Source organism: Triticum dicoccoides, chromosome 4A (genome assembly GCF_002162155.2).
Source record: "Triticum dicoccoides isolate Atlit2015 ecotype Zavitan chromosome 4A, WEW_v2.0, whole genome shotgun sequence".
Lineage (NCBI taxonomy): Eukaryota > Viridiplantae > Streptophyta > Magnoliopsida > Poales > Poaceae > Triticum > Triticum dicoccoides.
Genome location: NC_041386.1, coordinates 655,142,807 through 655,148,394, shown reverse-complemented (window position 1 = coordinate 655,148,394; position 5,588 = coordinate 655,142,807).

Below are 5,588 nucleotides of genomic sequence, written 5' to 3'. Positions count from 1 at the left end.
CCCACCAGTCCCCTCGCCGCCACCCACCTCCACCACACCTCCCCTCCCCACCTCAGATCCTCTCCCCTCTTCCCACTCCCAGATCCAACTTCCCACCGCCACCTCCGGCGCCCAATCCCGACGACCTAAGGCGGGATTCGAGCAGTTCCACCGGGCTCTTCTCTGACCGCTGCACCGTCTTCCCCGACGTCCTTGGCGAGGTTCGTCTCGTCCCCATCCCCTCCTCCTCCTCCTCTACTTTTCCCTTCCCTCTCCGTCACCTTGCGAACTCTCTGTTTCCCAGGGAATGAATAGGAGCTCCGGCCAAGGCCATGGACGCCACCAACAGAAGCTCCACCTCGGATCTGAAGAGGAGGGTTAGCCTCCACCGCGGCGCTGCCCATCCGGCCGGAGAAGTCGCACCTTCGACCATCCCCTCCCCCCCAGCAGCGACTCCCCCTAGAGCAGCCGCTCGCGCCCAAACCATGGAGATATAGCCTTGTTCGTCCCTTCCCTCCCTTATCTTATTATGCTGGATTTGTTTCTTCATCTCCCGATCTGATCGTGTGGTCTCTACAGGAAGTTTGCTTTGCTCCCATCGCCACGGTGCTGCACCTATCAAGGACACACCGGTGCTGCCCATCAAGGTCATGCCCAACAATCACCACACCATCAAGCGCACCCTGCTACCAAGGTGATTTAACTCGCCTCTCTCCCCTATATTCATTTCAGTTTGGCCGGTTCCCTAATGCGTCTAGTGTGTTGTTTTGGTGGAAATTGGCTGCTAGTTGAGATTCAATACCGCTCATATGAACTGGCTAAGAATTTTTTTTTCAAGTAAAGTATCAACGTGTCCGCGGAAGTAACACAGTAAGATGCGGACTTACATAGTAGTGCACTTGCTTCAGTTTAATGCTCCCTCCGTCCGGAATTACTTGTTGCTCAAACGGATGTATCCAGCACTATTTTAGTGCTACATACATCCGTTTGAGCGACAAGTGATTCCGGATGGAGGGAGTATTCGTTGCAAACTGGTTAAGCCAGCATGCATGTGTGCGGTTGCACAACAATTTGAGCATGAACAGAGCACACTTTTCATTTTTTTTAATTTATTACATGGAGGAGGAGTATCAAGTTTTCTTGCTGGAGATTGTTCATGAACTAAAGGTGTGCTAAAAGGAACTAACTTGCAATGCCATAGTTGATTTCATACCATGTTTCAATTAACTTGCAGTGTTCTGCAACTTGCAGTGTTCTGCTCCTTGCAGTGTTCTGGAGCAGTGTTCAAGCTATAAAAATTAAAAATTGAACAAGCCTGTGCAATTTGTGTAGCCTAAATAAGATATATGTTTCTCATTACATTCTTTGAATATGATTTCTTGCTTATAGTCAGAATGACATCGCTAAAAGAAAGTCAACCAATTCTTTGGCTAAGTGTTATATTCTTTAATTTTCTATCATGTTTGTCTCCCCTGTTTAACATTTTCCATGCTCTAGTTTTGTGATAATATATTAGAATAGATGATGCTTGTTGTGCGAGAGGAAGATATGTCACCACCAGCAGAATAGTGATTTGGCAAAATATGGTGCTTGTTTATTGCTGTGATGGATACATCCAAGACAATTATTGCGGCTTCATTAGTGGGGTGTATTTTTGTTTCATTCAATATCTGATCTAATTATAAACATAACCATAGGACGTATTTAGATGAGTGTATTTAGTGGGTTGTATTTAGATGGGTGTATATAAAAATGATTTGATCTTCTCTTCCTTGGTTTCCTGATGCACTCCTATTCCACAACCACAGGGACAACACATCAATTGGGGACGAGCCGGATGGGGCCAACAAGCCTAGGAGGAGGAGGAGCTCCATCCACAGCAGCTCATGCTCATGGAGGAACAAGTCTGAATCGTTGCTGTTACTCGATTGTCCTGGAGTCACCATCCGCAGCAACCATGGTAGTATTTCTTCATGCATTTACTTTCAGAAAGCACGTGCAGTTCTTCATAGTAGTATTTCTACCTGAAACTCAATCTGTGATTTACCTCTAATGTTTGCTTGTTGGCAATTTGCCACTGCACATCATGTTCTGAATGGCACGCATTTTGTCATTTTGTCATTTGGGACGTGTTATAGTTCTGTTAAGGCGTTAACACTGTTTATATGCCTGCCTCGATTTGCTTGTAAACTTTACTCTCCCCAAATTAGCATTACGGGTGCAAAACTGTTGGGGGGCAGCTCACTACTAGTGTAGTTGCTGGTTAGTGATTATGTATGTGGCCGGGCATCGTGTTTATTTCTGTTGCACCAGGGAATACTGAATCATACTTGTGCTGTATATAAAATGGCTCTCCCGGTGGTGCTGACAGTGAACGATGGCATGACGGGTCTCCATTGCAGCATACGTCTGCTTTGTTTCCTTCCTTATTGTTAGCTAGAGTGCTCCAATTCCTTAAATGTGTTTGGGTGAATTCTCTCCTGTCATATAAAGTACCTATGCTGCTTGAAGGATTTGGTACACCTGCACGTCTTGGACTGCAATGGGTATCCACAAGTTCTGCCTCCTTACTTCTTGTGACCGACACTTAATCGTCATCTTGTTTGGTTGCACCGTGTTGATACAATTTCTTTAGTAGACAAGCTTGGAAACTTAGACTATAGACTGTTAACTATAGACTATTAAACTGCTACTGATTTAGATTACAAATTTTCTACAGAATGTTATCTTTACCTGCTGCTCTTATACCTTACCAAAACAAAAATAATTCTAACTAGGAGTAGTTTTTTTGTTCAGATTTTGTATTTATTACTGCTCACAAATTGTCGTGATTTAGTTTTTGTACTGAATAGATCTTTCTGATATTCATAGATTTTAGCGATCAGCCATAGCTCTTTCATCAAAGGTGCATGGTGCAACCGAGGACAAGCACTTCATGTCCAACCAAGGTACATGGTGCTTGCAATTGACGAACAGGAGGTCCATGAAATTTGAAGTTCAAAGCCCGATAGCCCTACTTAGCAAAGAGTTGTCTCTTTTGTTTGACTCTAAATATTGTTATATTGTAATAGTAGGCATATTTGGGTTGTAATAGACTATGTACAGATTGTAGTAGACTTAGTTAGTGTTATTTGATGAACTACATTTGTACTGCTCCGTTTGAAATATTGATTATGTATGTGATTTGAAAATGTGTGGAATGGAAACCTGACTTGTGGGACCCACTTATGAGAATAATCTGAGCAATTTTGAATTTTCTGTCAAGTGGGCCTAATGTGTGAGAAGATGGCAAATGGGACCAGCCCCAAAATATAATGGCCCAAACAATTTTAAAAGGCCCCCGCCCAGAAACAAATAAAAGGCTGAAATGAAAAAACAATAAATGGGCTGAATTAATGGGCTAGGCCCATGTAGAAAACCGAATTGGACCGGACTGATTCTTGTGCCACATCAGCTTGCCACGCTGGATGCCTACGTGGCCTGGGGAGGCTGCTAGTGACCAAAACAATACAGTAGGCATATTTTGGTCATAAACGTCCACGACCTTCTCACGGAGAAGGTCGCTATAGTCAGTTTACGACCGCCAGCTTTTGAACTTCTATTTTGGTCACAAAAAGGTCGCAAATGAAAAACCATGACCTTTCAGTGACCAATAGTGGTGGTCACAAGTTGACATATTTCTTGTAGTGAGTTGCCACCACCCATGAAAGCCGCGTATAGAGTCGACTGAGAGTAGCGAGTCGACGGAGAACCACCCGTGGAAGCCACTGGGGGAATCAACGTAGAGCGGTCTCCGTCGCGCGCGGAAGCCGTGAGAGGAGTCGGCATAGGGAGACAATCACCAGTTGCGGAAGCCGTGGGAAGTGTCGCTGAAGAACGAGCAACACCGGCCAGTAGAGGCGGTACAACTGCCGAAGGAGCCGACATATAGCGGCAAGCGGCACCGATGGAAGTCACAAAAGGTGTCGAAGTAGAGCGACAACCACTACCTCCAAGCGGGCGAGCACCAAGCACCGAGGAAAGGCGCATGTGCGAGACGGGATCAATGTATGGAAAACCATCGAAAAACATCAAGCAGCGAGGAAGAGGCGTACCCGACAAAAGCATTGTACCTGTTTTTTTCTCTCTCTCCTCTGTTTTTTACTCTCTTTTTTATATACTCTCTTTTTTCGACTCTTTTTTTGGAACAACGACAGAACTCCGGCCAGCTGAAGGAAGCCGAGCGAAGAAAGAAAAATAGTCAAGTTACGCGGCGGCCCACCAGCAGCCCAAATCAAGCCCAATCACGCGTCCCCACTAGTAGAAAATAGGGCTTTGGTTCGGGCCTGGCCAGCCCATTAGTCCCGGTTCTTCACGAACCGGGACCAATGGGGGGTGAGGGAGTCCTGAATTAGGGGGTGCCCGGATAGCCGAACTATCATGATCGGCCGGACTCCAAGACTATGAAGATACAAGATTGAAGACTTCGTTCCGTGTCCGGATGGGACTTTCCTTGGCGTGGAAGGCAAGCTTGGCGATACGGATATGTAGATCTCCTACCAATGTAACCGACTCTGTGTAACCCTAGCCCTCTCCGGTGTCTATATAAACCGGATGGCTTTAGTCCATAGGACGAACAACAATCATACCATAGGCTAGCTTCTAGGGTTTAGCCTCCTTGATCTCGTGGTAGATCTACTCTTGTAACACACATCATCAATATTAATCAAGCAGGATGTAGGGTTTTACCTCCATCAAGAGGGCCCGAACCTGGGTAAAACATCGTGTCCCTTGTCTCCTGTTACCATCCGCCTAGACGCACAGTTCGGGACCCCCTACCCGAGATCCGCCGGTTTTGAAACAGACATTGGTGCTTCCATTGAGAGTTCCTCTGTGCCATCGCGATCAGGAAGGATGCCGTCGTCAAGGGAGCTTTGGCCGCCGGCCAAACTATCCGGCTAGGTGGTTTTCTTATGACCGCCTGTTCGGCCACCGCTCCGACGGTGACCTCTCAAGTCATCAAAAGCGATCTTCGCGTCAGCTCGGAATTCGCCGAGCAGTTAGATCCGATTGAGCTCTCCTCTGTAAACAAGCTCTTGGATCGCATTGCCGCCCTGGGGGTCGCTATAGACTATGATCAGATTGGGCTTAAAACCGATCTGAGAGAAATGAACTCTCCCCAGGCTACCCACCACATTGTTGTGGTAGAGGAACAATGCGGCAACTCTTCTTCTATGTTGAAAACCAACTATGTCCGGATTCCCGATCCCTCCATGCCGGATTCCTGCGGAGGGACGGACGCCAATCAAATACTGAACTTAGAGTCAGGCATCGGACTAGATTGTTTGGAAAGCATCCAACAAACCAAGCTTCCAAATACGGAAGCTTCTTGGCCTTTGAGCCTCAGATCGAGCGGGGTTCCGAACTTAATTCCGCCCGCCCACCCAATCATGAGCGATCTATCTCAAATACGGCAAGAGCCCGATGAAACAGTACATTGTTACTGGGCCAGATTCCTCCTGGTTATGAACATGATAAAGGACTGCCGTGAAGAAAGCGCGATTTCAATTTTCTACAACAATTGCATGGACAAGGGAATCATACACGCCATCATTCTTCGCGAAGTTACA